Genomic DNA, 15,216 nt, shown 5'->3' with positions numbered 1-15,216 from the left:
ATGTTACTGGAAACTTCTGAATTTTTCTCATTGCTTTAATTGTGTATTGTTGCATCATATATAGTAGTGTGTAGAAAGTAAAAAAAAAAGATAAAACAAACAAATAAAAAAGGGGTGATTACGAGTTTAGCCTTACACAGTGTATAGTGGTCACTATTAACCTGTCAAGACAGGTAGGGGTCAGAGGGCATGTCATCACATTTGTAGACTTATATTCAACACTTTATTTAAATATTATTTTATAGGTGTATGTCAATAAGTTTGGCATCAAACTGTAGACTATAATTCAAATTTCAGTATTATACATGACACCACACAAAAAATCAGCCACAATACTCTGTTAAAATTTCAGTATTATACATTATTTAGTTTCTTTATTTGAAAGTAAATAAAAAAAAGGCTATATATCGATTTTTGTGTATCACTGGTATATGGCCTTCTGGGTTTGGTCAGATTACATTTTATGACCCACAATACAAGTCTATAGTTTCGTACAAATTAGAAATTCGAATATCCGATATTGGTAAGCTAGAATATAAAATAAGAACCTCCTACCTTTTCCATTTGCTGAGATATCATGATATTTAGAAAATACACCATACTGGCTATGCCCACCACTTCATCATTTGAGAAGACTTGTTTATCTATGCTACACATTTCCTTTACATAATTCTGTCACTCTTCCTAAGTTATCCACAAGAGAAAAGCTCTTATACCATTGGAAAGTTTGAAGTATTACGATCAAGGCTAGTTTGTGAATAGAAATTATATTTTTTTAGAACCAAATACAATTTATGAATCCTGATAAATTACAATGGATTTTGGGGGTATTGGTATAAGAATATATATATTTTTTTTGTATTCCAAAATGCTTATATAAAGTCCAAAAAACTATTATTTTTCCATCTCCACATGTGAATTTTGTCAAGGCTTAGCAAGTACGGCTCATGAGTGCAAACAAGGACGTCGTGTAATTGTAAGTAATACAGATCATTGTTTTCCAAATATTTTTTTATTTACCTTTCTATCTTTGAAGAAAAATAACTTACATTTAATTATTTATTTGAAAATAATAATAATAATATATATATACAAACACACACGTAATATATGGTTGCCAAGTTTACTTGCTTGCAGGTAATACTTCATAAACACCTGGTTGAACTTGCAGTTCACTGGTAAATAATTTGTATTTAAAGTTACAATCAAGAAGGCTAAGTCAAGAATATTAGTCCAATCAAAACCACCCATATTTATATTACTGGAAATTACACATTTATTGGTTACTGTCTAAGTATGGTAATATAGGAAACAGGATATTCATAAGCACTTACATACATTTATGCCTATACCAACACTAAATTCTGACCACCAAGGAAGATAACTAGCATCCAAATACTTAAGTTTATCGGGTTGGATACAACTTTGTATATCATAAATATTTTCTTTCACTTTTATAAAGCACTTTAGACAATTCTTGTTGCAACCACTGTACTGTAAAGAAGTTGGCAAATTCTACCATACTGTGTTCTCGGAGCCGGAATTTGAATAGTTTCTGTAAGATACATCTGCTTACTGACTTATTGGATCGGCCCACAGACATTCTACAAAGTCATAACATATACATTTTATAATACTTTTGACAATTTTTGTTGAAACCATTATACTGTTTGCATGTTCATAAATTCTACCTCATTGTGCTTTCAAACCATAGATAGCTCTAGGATTTGCACCTCATGAGCTTATTTGATATTGATGGTGTCAAACTAAGTTAGGAGCTGGGATTCATTGCTATATATTCAGCAGGCTTCTAATTCAGCCACCAACAATAGATAAACATATGAAATAGGTGTAAAAAGATTAGCAGTAACTCTCGGGAATTTTGCTTTAGAGCTTATTGTTCCATACTGATAAAAGATAGAGAACGCTATTAAATTTGTTTCATCAAGTTTCTAAGTCAGCTCCTAACAATAAAATTACTACAGAAAATAAGTGTAAAAAGGTGAGAAGTACAAACTCTTTGAAACTTTGCAATCAATATAACAATAACTATACATCTTATTTTGCACTTTGCAACCTTTACTTTCATTATACATCTTAGAGAATCAATTATAATGTTACAGTAGAGGAAATAACACATAAAATATAAATTTTTAATGAAGAGTGTTTGATATTTAATTATGAGGTTATTTATTTTTCATTTGTTTTCTTTATTTATTATTATAAAAGTAACTAAAATCATAAAAATAGAAACTTATTAGGTGACATAATGAAAGAAAAATAATAAAAATCTTCATAGGGTATACTAGCAACTAGCTTGTGTATTACACTATTTGATACGGTAACATGAGCTGCACATGCGGCGCGTAATTCTCAACTTGTGTCGAGATATTTCTAGTCAGACATGGTTCAAATGTCAATAAAACAAATTAATAAGTATAAATAGCTTGTCATAACTTGCAGTCCTTCTAGAACAAAATAAAGAGTAATCTAGATTTATTTCCTACTTTTTAGGACGGTTATAAGGTCAGTCAAATCAACTGACACCATATAAGGTTAAGGATGATAAAATAACAAATAAAATATAAAGTTTCATTTAAAAGTTTGATGGTTATTTAGAAGGATATAGGATTTATACCATTGAAACTTGACAACTTTCAGATAAAGAAAAGTATTTTTAATCTTAAAATCAAAATTACTTGGCATGTTGGATTGTCAACATTCTGAAAGAAAAAATTTCACGACAAAATCTTTAACTAAACACTCTTAATACTTAGTTTAAAAACATGATATTTTGTATATGAAAGCCTTGTAATATTCACCAATAACCTGCGAAAATTTGTGAAGATACACGTACATTATCAAAAGTTATAGTATAATTACTCTCATGAATACATTCGTGGTCACGAGCTGGGTGAATTGCACCCAGCCCATAATGGAAGGGAAGTTTAATAATCGCCTTTCACCCTTAACCAGTCTCGAAAGGGTTAAAGAACAGTGGTCCTTCAGTATTTTAGCCACCACTACAGCTGTTGTTCATGTCTTCTGCTGCTGCTTACCACTGTATAATCCAGGCTGGCTTGCCAATGTCAGATTTTTTAGAGTTCACAACCACACTACATAACCATGCCAACTGACTTTGATAAATGGATAGAAAGGAGACAGCGACTTGGACATAAATAATTTGAGAGTTTATTAAACACAGTGGAAACTATCTGCTGTAGGGCTATGGTGAAGAAGCACAGCTATCACACAGAGCATCACCAGCCATGGAATAAAACAATGAGATGGGGTTCCAGAACAGTTTAACTCTTTCAGCATGGGTTCGGTCCCTGGGACTGACCTTGTAACCATTTTGTGCTTGTTATAGTTTTAATGTTATAACTTGTAAATTAGTAAGCGTATGTTCACAAAATTTGGCAGATTATCAGAAAACATTACAAGGCTTTCATACACAAAGTATTGGCTTTTTTTTATTAAGTCTTATGGTTTGTTAAGCAATGTTTTTCTCATGCCTTTTTTTTCTTTTTGCATGTTAGCTATCCAACATGCAAAATAATTTTCGTTTTAAGATTAAATATACTTTTATGCATCAGAAAATTTCAAATTTCATATGTGAAATCTTTATAACATCCAGGTAGTTATCAAATGTTTCTTAAGAAAAACCTTATATTTTATCTGTTATTTTCACTAACAAATCTCTGTAGGGGTTCAGTTCATTTGACCAATCTCATAAGCACCATAAAAAATTAGAAAATAAATATAAATTATGCATTTTCTGTTCTAGAATGTTTACAAATTAACACGAAAACACAAATATTTAGACTAAATAGCTTAAATCTCATAACATTATACATTTATATATATTTATAGTTTTTATTATACTGACCTTTCAGCTGTGCCTGGCTAATAATACAGAAATTACAATGATTCAGCACACATATTACCATATCCAATAATATGAAACTGACCTTTAGTCTTTACAAAGTGACCTGTCTTGGCTGTGTTTTAGTGACTAATATTTTGTAAAATACAGTCACATTTCAATTAATATACATAACATATGTATATACATTATTACTATTTACAAATAACTTCTTTTCTTTTTAAAACACAGAACAGTAAATAAAGAAGTAAAGCAAACAATTATCTCCTCTAGTTATGACCTTTGTACTCATTTGCTGCTTGTCGTGGTTGCTAAGCCTTATAAAATTTCGAACGAGAAGGATGTGAAACAAAATATATTTTGTTTACGTTTTATATATACATTATAGTAACTTATGATTTTTTGGTTATTTATATCGATACCATCAAATTCCACCATAATTTATCAAGCTTAATAATTAAGTTGTGTTTGGGTCTAAAAAGATATGAAATTTTGAGCAGACTAAAAATTAATCTTACCAGCATGAAGATTTGTATCAAAAGAACGAGATAATGTCATAATACTTGAAAATGTCTGAGAAAGCCACTAGGGGGACATTCTGAGCTTTTGATTGGTTATTCACACGTCATAGACAGAATTAAGTGTATTTAAGGGAGAGTTTCTAAAAATAGAAAGAGATGAATGGGACCACTGTGTTTGATTCAGTACATGAGTGATATCTCAATAAATAGAAAAGATAGGAGGTTTTTATTTTATATTCTAGCTTATTAATATCGGTAGTTTGAGTTACTAATTTGTACAAAACTACAGACTTTGTATTTGGACATCACAAACATCTGAACCAGTGCTACATTCAACATACCATACAAAAATTGATGTTTAACTGTTTTTTTATTCATTTTAAATTAAGAAATTGAGTAAGGTATAATATTAAAATCTGAATTATAATCTATAGTTTGATACCAAACTTATTGACATAAATTCATAAAATAGTAGTTCAATAAAATTTTGAATGCAAGTCAATAAAGGCAATGACATGGCCTTTGACCCATGTGAAAAGGGTTATTATAACATACTAAACAACTATAAATGTAAATGGGTGATTCAACATGGAATAACTTTTAAAATTAGAAGAAAAATCCAAAACTTTAGGTTCTTGTTTTATACAGCTGATGAAGTTTTCATAAGTAATTAGTAGAAAGTGTACAGTAAGTTATATGGAAACACCTGTAGACTATCAATATTACTGCAGCAAGAAGAGCTGTACCAAGTTTATTCACAAAGTCCATAAAGACACAATTACAGTTACATATTATCTTTAATAACACAACCATAAAAGATTTAATCTACAAATTACCTCAGTTTTTTCTGATGCTCCATCAAACTTTTCCTGTTGCTCCTCTTTTGCTACACCAAACTTCAAAATGGTTTGTTTGGAACTTTCTTCCAAGAAATCAGCTTCTCCTGTTGCTAGAAGAACATATAATGTAAATTTGTCAATAACAAGATTCAATATAACTTACACTTCACTAAATCATAATCAAAATCCATACAATGTATTTAGCTGAACAGGCCTCTTCTATAATTTCCTACATGATATACAGGTGCATAGAAAAGAATAAATTTTCATCAAAAAGCAGATTTTGAAAATATACCTGGACTGCCATGCACATTGTTAGTTGTAGTTCCTAATGGTCATTAAACTGGTAGCCAGGTTAAGAAAGCAAAGCATTTTCCTGTAAAGAGTAAACATACTTCTGAAGTTAAAATACACATCATCCAAAACTCATAAATCTAGCAAATTCAACCAAGTCAGCAAGCATCTGGGAAGAATTGAAAAGAGTTAGTTAATCCTTAGAATGCAAAGGTCTATGCAATAGGAACATTGAGTAAGAAAGTAAAAGTATGTGAAAATTAAGCAGTATGGTGTACCCTCATCCTGACTGGAACTATGAGACATCCATTGCATGTGCATGATGACGTTGGAAACCAACCAATATTTCCAATTCACCTTCAGAGAACATCACCCTCCAGTACTCCATTAGAGGATGGAATAATTTCAATGATAATATTAAATAGTTCCTACATAAATAGACAAAACTGCATGAAAACAGACTCATGTTACAAGAGCGAGACTATGCAGATTTTATTTTTCAACCAGAGTAAGAGATCTTAATTGTAAGGGATTCAACATGGCTTGAAGAAATCATATAATGTAACATAAAAACTGAGATTTGCAATTGTTGAATTTATGCAGTAGGTAGAAATTTTCATTCCATAATAATGAATCATTTATCAATAGCAGCACAGTAATGCAGCAAACCTTAACTTAGATAACTAGTAAAGTACATTCTGAAGGTTCATTAGTTTTCAGCAAACTACCCAGAATCACAGAGATGGGCTAGAATGTTAGGAGAATACTTGTCATGCCCCAAAACACTGTAAAGCTGTCATAAAAAGTAGCCTTTCCTGTAATTTGACAGAGTTAGTGAGATAGCAAGTTTGACAATAGAAATTTCTTAGTACTATATTGATAGTTCTCCAGTTTCAAATATAGGGGCAATTCATGTAACCACTCATTTTGTAGCTTTTAAGATACACTTGTCAAAAATGTTCTTAGCAGTAGTTATTAACTGCATCAATATAAATCATTTTTTTCCTTATGTAATTCTATGTATTATAATTTCTTAAAACTGCCCTCAAATAAATCTCTTAAGATTAAATGATTTATCTATTTCTAATGCTAAACTGATGTTCCTGGTTTTGATATCACCTTTGTAGGTTCTACTTTTAACAGCTAAAGAATCCATTAGGTTGTTTTGTTAACCACTTTTATGAAGTATAAGAAAGTTGGAGCAGCCATTTTACATACTGACAACTGTTGCACGTTAGGCTATTATTTTATTTATTTTAGATTCAGGACAAGATACTGATGAACTGTGAGTTCAACAAAACTAGTCTGGTGCAACAAAAGTAGCAGAAACAGAAGAAAGTAGCAGATCTCTGTGTTATCTTTCTTCAATGAACTATGTTTTTGAGAGGGAAAAGAAATTCACTAATAAAATGTTTGATTGTTGTTAAATAAAAAGCTATAGAATGGGTTTTCCGTTTTATATTCCTAGTTTGTTCAGCTTCGATTTTTCTTTCTTCAATGGGGAAAAGTGGTTTTCATGATTCGAAGCTCTCAAATTTGATTCCTATTGGCCCAAAACTTGCCCACAGTTTTTGTTATCAAATGTGAATAAGGCTATCTGCTACTACCATTATTTCTGAATGCTGATTATAAGAAGGCAAGCTGCTGGCAACTCTCATTGACAATTTTTTGGTGATAATTTATTTTTAAACTTCTGATGACAGGGAAGTCTTCTGCTGGGGCCATTGTACAATCATTTAGCAAATATTACTAATTCCTCAACTCTAGTTTGAGTAGTCTTCATTTTATATATCATGGTATTTCCATTCAATACAGAAATAAGATAATATTCCTGGTTTTAAAAGGAGAAGGAAAGCTCATCAGGCTTTATGGAGAAAAAAGCTACAAGAATGTCAAACTTAATGTGGCTCAGATGTTTCCATAGCATACCTGAAACCAGATATACCTTCTAACCCTTTAGCGATGGGGACCCCTTTAAACCCTTTTCTGTGCAACTCACTGTGCTACATTCAAAATTTGACATCAATGTATGTGAATGAAATTAACATTATAATATATGTTATGATTAAAAGATTTAGGTTATGTAGGATTTAAGTCCTTTATATCAAATGAAACCTTTAAAAAGCTATTTAAATTTCAACTGTATTGTCATGTGACCAACGAGCTATGAAAATTCTCTACTTTGGCTCCCTGTATCTTCAATAATGCAATGGTAGTTTAGTAGAGGTACGTCTAGACAGTAAGTTGCTTACAAAACCTTTCAACTCACTCATTTCAAAGTACTCTGAATGAATACAGTTGAAAAATGTAATAATTTTTTCAACTCCTGACAGTTGCCACGATCATCTTCAACAGATTTATTTGAGCTTTATAGCCTCCATGTAGATGTTACATACACGTGTATAATCTTTAGAAAGAGTTCATTTTACAGTGTAATCTTACAACTGTTATTTTGAAATTGGCACCAAGTTCTCATTACGAAGTAAATGTAACTGACTGTATTATTGTTGGCTGGTTGATCAACTATAGCACTTACAGTTGTTTCTTACCTAAATATGTTAAAGTTAGGGATACAGTTTAAATTGTATTTAGATCTTATTATTATATTTTAAATAATTATGTATTAGTTATATTTTAAAATAATTATGTATTAGTTATATTTTAAAATAATTATGTATTAGTTATATTTTAAAATGCATAATTAAAAGGTTTAAAATTTTTTAAATATACATCATACTTTGAGTCCATTCTCGAGACTTACGATATTACATGCCGAATGAAAATTCTGCCGAAGGGTTGAACATGTCTCCAAAAAAACTGTAATATGCCTCGAGGGCACCACTGACTTATCTCGAGATAAATAATAAGTGGTAAAGGACAAGAATGGAAAATAAAACATTAAAAATTAACGATATACAAAAAGAAAAAAAGACCCGAAATTATTAACATAAGCAAAACAACATCTTTAAAGATATTCTAGAAAAAATCAAAAGGTATGTTGTTGTTTTTTAATTTCCTAATTTTAATCATTTCATTGCACATTGATGATAACAGCTAGAGTTAGTGATATGGTAAAGAAAATGAAAAATAACATATAAACATTTACTTTAAAAACCTTTTGATATTCATTTATGAGGTTCTAGAGGTTATTTGATTGAAATATGAAAAACTATATGATGACGAAAAGTGTTTCTATACTTAAAATGGAAATCATCTTGCACTTGAACTATTTTAACAGTTTGAGTGCAAATAACTACTACATATAAATAACATTTTTATTAGAAAGATATACTTATAATAATGTCATTCTTTGGGAACAAAATACTTATAAACTTTAATGAAATTTTACGAGGTTTTGTGAGGAATGCACAGAGTTACTATGTTTTTGTTGCATAAATGTCCTTCCCCAGTGTTACAATTAAAATGCTATCAGAAATGGGATTGGCAGTGCTCTAAAGAACAGCAGATCAGTTGGCAGCTGAAGGGAAGGACAGAGATAATTATGAGGTCTGAGTGGAAAAGTTAAAGGAAAGAACAAACACTGAAATATCCATTGTGTGCAAGGAGATTATCAGTATGGATAAGAAATATTCCTAGTTTTAAAAGAAGGAAGGAAGGCTCATCAGGTTTTATGGAGTTAAGAAGCTTCAAGAATGTTGAACTCTATATTGCTCAGGTTTTTCCACAGCATACCTGGAGCGAGATATACCTATTAACATATTGGACACCTTCACATACTGCACAACTCTGATAGTAAGTAACCATTTTGTACATGATCTCTCCAAAAATCATACTAAATTAAACTATAATTAGGCTAAACTTGAAGTGTTAAAATTAAAATGCTATCAAAAGTATGCTTGTTAACAAAAAATTTCTTAGCTATTACTTCAGAAAGTTGATGCAAACCCAGCAGTAAAATAAAAAAAATTGTTTCTTTGGCTCTTACTACTTCTAACCTACTGGTTTCAAAACGTTTTATTTTGAAATATATATATATATATTATAGGTAGGTTGTGGCTACTTCACATACAAAACATGCACAAAATACATGTAGTGCAATGAACACAAAAAATTTGAAAGGAATGAATATGAATATCTGAATGAATAAGCAATGTCTCTAATATTAGTGGAAAGCAAGAAATATTTTAAGGTTGAATTATTTAATATATGACTATTCCTTTTTGATATGTAATCATATGTACTTATTACCAGTTTTTATAAATATAAAATTTTTTTCCCCATTTAGTCTTCTCTATCTACCCAGTTTTGGCAAAAGCACACAGTCCAGAAATCACTGAAGTTGTCTTGTTCTATAAAATGGATGGGATATACTCTATAAGATAGAATTTTCTGGTATGTCCAAGATAAAAGAGGTCAACAACTGCAACGTCTTATGCTGGACAAGTGGATGATGGCTTTATGTCACAGCCAAAAAATTCTGTGAAAGAATGACCAATAATGTCATGACACCATTGGAAAAAAAAGGATACAAGTTTTCTTGCACCGTTGAAGCATTTATTATTTCTCAGTTGAGCCCAATTCAACCTTGAATATAGTTCTACAGAAGTCAATTGCAAGAGATGGAAAGCTCTGGAACCAGAGATGTAATAACTCGGGTGATGGGTGAGCTACAGCACCCCACTCTTACATATTTGGCTTATATAACAACTGTAAATTATTATATTAATTTTCTGATGTCCAAAGAAGCTACCCTTCAGCTGCCAACTTATTGGCTGTTCTTTAGAGTACTCTTCCAATTCATCATATGTCCCCTTCCCATAACTGCTGTCACTATAGTTCTGTGTAAGACTCTGCTGGCAAAAGCTAATCAAATATTTTGTCATGAAAAAGAACAGGGAGCAAGGTCTCAATTAGAGAAGGAGAAGCTTTCAAAACAGCTAATCAGTCACAAAGAGAATGGGTATGTAGAAAAGTGTAGGTAAGTACAATGAAGGTACTCAGGTTTTACCTCATTCATAGATATACAATAAGATTATGAAAGTGTCACTGCTTTCATGTTTCTGACAAAGACCAAATTAATTAAAAGAATGCAGCCTAATTTTAATCACTAGTATAAATCCCTCAGACAGGAAATGAAATTCTGTAAAAAATACCAAAATTCCAATCAATTCAGGTGCACTGCTGAATTAAATCAACTAAAATTCACAATACTTAGGTTGGGAAGAAGACAAAACATTTAAATATATACACTTACAACTAGTTATTGTGAAAGCTTCATCTTCCTTTTTCATCAACTTGATGTGCAACAAGGCATCCTGCTCCTCATCAGAAAATGGTTCAATCTTCATCTTTACTACTTCCATTATTACATAGAAGCTTCACCTTTATAGTCTTATCAAACCTTGCAATTAGACATAAAAAAATAAGTTAACAATTGGAAGTCACATTCTTCAAAAAGATTATGAAGTCTTCAAGATATCCTAATTTCAAAATTAACATAATAAATAATATTCAACGTTAAAACTGGTACACAATTAAAAACATTTTATTTAAGCATATCTATGTGTCAAAATGCAATAATTGACAATTAACATTATCTTGATAATTTTCATATCAAATTATAAACTTCAACTTTTCACATCTGTATATTAAAATGGTGGCATAACCTAACAGTAGCATAAACATATTTTGAAACAAGTTGTGTAGCAAGAGACCAAGACAGCCTTTACCAACATTTTCTAAGTAGTTGAAATATATATGTAATAACTGGGGAACAGGTTTTTACTCTACTAACTTGATATACCTCATATACAAAATTAAACTAAAACGTGACAACACTGGAACTACCGTAATACTTTCAAGACGTTCAGAATTGAATTGATGATAGCTTCGTAATCACTTTCTATACTCCCCATGGATTTTATACTAAAAAATAAGATATAATGTCAACAACATATTTGTACTTACAAGTTACACAAATATGTACGGTGGGTTTTCTTCATACAAATTTGCGAGATAGAGAATTCTGCTATTATTTTGTTGTAATTTTGTATATAGTTTATTCATTATTCTTGCTATCGTTTAGTTCAACTATGCATTTTTAATTATATTAAAGCGCTAACAGCCTTCTTAAGTTTTACCTAGATCATGTTGAATTTCAGTATATTTGCTTTATGAAATTCGTACAAGCTTCCCCCTAGCGGTGACGTTTGATATTAATACTGTGAAAGATTATGTACATTAAATTCAATGACGAGGAACCCACTTTGAGACTAATAATTGTTGGAGACGGCTTGAATGGGTAATGAAGAAAAACTTTAATATAAGTTTAACACAACAGCAAATGAACTCATTCAAGCCGTCTTCAACCATTATTATGTACATTAGTATGTCATCTCGTGGTCTAACCACTGAACTAAAAACCCTGCATATGATCTTAATGAGTTAGTTCATAATATAGAGTTAAAACAAATTCTTGCTCATTGTTTCTCGATATTGTTATTGATCTTGAAGATTTTTAATTTTGAAATACTGTACTTTTCAGAATTATGAGTTTATATTTTTATTAACCCTTTTATCTACTGAAATTAATAATATGGATACTTAAGTGGTATTGTTCCTCATGAATCACGATAGTGTTGCATAATAGGGATCGCAAAGGAACTTGATCAAAACTCTAATATAACATTTGGGGAAAAAAACACCTTAAAAAGCAGACTTAGTCTTAAAGCAACACTCAAAACCTTCATTTTCAATAGTTAAGCTACCCAAGCATTGATAATAAGAAAAATAAGTGATTTCACGATTGTAGAGAAAATCAAGATTTGCCCATTTGTTCATATTATTAATGTTATTGTTTCACAAACCTACAGAAAAATAGGGTGAATATTTTGCACCAGAACCTAGACAGATATACTATATCAAACGCTGCGAATGTCCACGACCTACTTAAAAGTTGATTTACGTGGTTATAAATGCATAATAGATGCGATCTTGTTCTGAGCTACTGATTTTGTACTCGACGCGTTTTAAACTCATTTACACGAAACCACAGGCACAAAATTACCTGGCCCAGTTAATCATTATTTTAAAAGACACAGAGCTATATTTAAAGCTATGCTTTAGGCGCATTCATTTTATTTGAAAAGGCTGCTTTTCTACTGGTAAAATTTTATAGACCCTTAGTGTAGGTTATGTCTTATTTTAGGTATATATTTGCCCATTCCTGAGCATTAAAAAAGCCAACATAAAATATAACTAAAAATTGAGAACTTAAAATCTACAAATAAGGATCGCAGAAAAGTAAGCAAGAAAGGCTGGAGATCTACTGTCGATGGTTTGCTAAAGCTATAAATCTCTTTTATGATTCCACTATAAAATTATTGCAAGTCATATCTACTGTGGCGTTGGATCACACATAATTTTTGCAGCAAAACCGAGAGAGTAATTTTAAACTTATCTCGACCTCCTCAATTTTCCAAGTAAAGAAAATTCGATGTTTTTCTAACGCGCATGTTAGTTGGAAATTACAACTCGTTTATTTTCTAGCACGTTAATTAGAAACTGTAACAGGAAAGGTTCCCGATTTTGCTGTCTATACATGGATTTCCGCAAGTTTTAAACAATGGAAGATAAATATAGTAGATTTTCGTACTCAGACGATGGTGGCGGTTCTTTCTACTGTTTCTTATGCTTATCTGAAATCAAGTATGTGTATTCCGTATATATTACCACTGCATACAGCTATTGCTAATTTTTAAGTAGTTGGTGTTAATGTAGCGGTTGTAAATGCTGTCGATAATTGGCAACTTACACCAAGTGTGTCGCTGTTGTCTATTTTGGATGCATTATTTGTGTTCACTTATTCTAGCAAACACTTGTGCTCAGAAAGTATGTTACCGTATCTGTTTATATTTCATTAATTTGTGTTGTATTATCTTAGATGAAACATTATTTCGTTCGGACGAGATTACTTTGTTGTTCCTCGTCTTTTGTTACATTACACTGTGACATTGACGGAAACTGGTCATTAAATCTGTAATGATACAATCTTTGCCTTCAAGCTTTGAGAACAACGTTACATTTTGTTTGTTGTATTTGCATACCAGTACATGTGATTATTCTTTGTTGTACATTTGCTATTGTTACGACAGCGGAAGTCACGCGACGCTGAGAGCATGCGCGCTGGAGTTTCTCGAAGAATCATGAATTTTCCTGGCAACTCTAGTTTGTTCCAGACGCCCTCTTTTTTAGTATATAAGCCCGGCAAATAAAGTCAGTGAAAAAGATAGATATGCAGATAGATTGAAGATAGAGATAATTGAGTCAATCGAACAATAGGCACCGTAAGTAAAGTATGTGAATCACTGCGATTTATAGCATGTGTTATAAAGGTTGTTAAGTTTAAAGTGACTGTGGAAATTGTGTTTTGTCAAAGTTGTAACGAGAAAGAATAAACTAGTTTTAATCAAGAAGGGACTTGTATCGCTGAAGTCACTCAGAAAGAATTTTTACCGGAAATGATCAAACAAGCAGATATGTAACAAATTGGTGTCAGAGAGTGGGACAGAAAAGAAAAAAAGGAGATGGAAATGAGAAGTGGCAAATCAAACTAAGACTTAGCAGATTTGATGTCAGCAATACAACAACAGGAAAAGAAACAAGAAGAACGAGGAAAGAAACAAGAAGAGAGATTACAGCAGTTGTTGGAGGAAAAATAAAATAAACAAGAAGAGAGACTACAGCACTGGTTGGAGGAGAAAGAAAATGAACAAAAAGAGAGACTACAGCAGTGGCAGGAAAACCAGCACCAGTGGCAACTGGAACAAGAAAGGAAACAAGAAGTACAAATGGAAAATATTAGTAAATTTCAAAATGAATTAAAAACATTAAAGGACAATTTATTGTCTTTTACACAGGGATGATACATTATCTATAAATCTAATCAGCCCCAGACAACAGAAAGCCCCTTCCAGACCCCGCAGCTAAACCCTAATGCAGACATCTTCAGTCCTACCAGAAGTCATATTCCAGACATAAGTGTCAGCAATAGGGGTGATCTAGTATGAAGAAAGCCACAGAAATTTGATTGGGAGGCACCATGGGAAGCATATAGAGCACAAATGATTGGATGGACGGAGGAGCAGAAAGCAGTGTACCTGGCAACGAGCTTGAAGGGACAACCACTAGAAATACTTGGACAGTTATCAGCAGACGACAGGCACAACTATAGAGCACTGGTAGCTGCTCTATAACTCAGGTATGGAACTCAAAATCAGTCTAAAGTCCACAGGGCTAGGTTTGTGACTAGAGTCTGTGCTAAAGGGGAAAGCCTGCAAAAGCTGGCACAGGACTTGAAAAGTATGGCACACAAAGCCTACCCAACTGCATCACCCGATGTCCTCAAGCTGTTGCCGAGGGATCAGTTTGTAGACACCTTGGACAGTCCACAACTGAAGATACAAGTGAAGCAAGCACACCCCTCTACTATGCAGGATGCAATGGCCAGAGCTCTTGAATTCGAATCATACGTTAAGTCCAGCAGAGAAGTACCAAGGTTGGTACAGTCATCAGGATTCAAGGCCAAAAAAGGGCAGCTCTCAGAGAGGTTTGAGGTACTTTGATGGCACTGTAACAAACCTGGGCACAAGAGAGCTCAATGCCAGCAATTTCAACACAGGGAAGATGCCACGGCAGGGAAGGCTGCTATCCAGAA

The 15,216-nt window shown here is 32.1% G+C and overlaps 1 pseudogene; it reads right to left on the bottom strand.

Annotated features, from left to right (window-relative positions):
* Positions 1-15,216, bottom strand: part of LOC106461910 — a 100,478-nt pseudogene that overhangs the window by 26,458 nt on the left and 58,804 nt on the right.

This window comes from Limulus polyphemus, unplaced genomic scaffold (assembly GCF_000517525.1).
Source record: "Limulus polyphemus unplaced genomic scaffold, Limulus_polyphemus-2.1.2 Scaffold1057, whole genome shotgun sequence".
NCBI classification, from domain to species: domain Eukaryota; kingdom Metazoa; phylum Arthropoda; class Merostomata; order Xiphosura; family Limulidae; genus Limulus; species Limulus polyphemus.
Note: the sequence above shows the minus strand (reverse complement) of the source record. Positions and strands in the feature narration are given on the sequence as shown.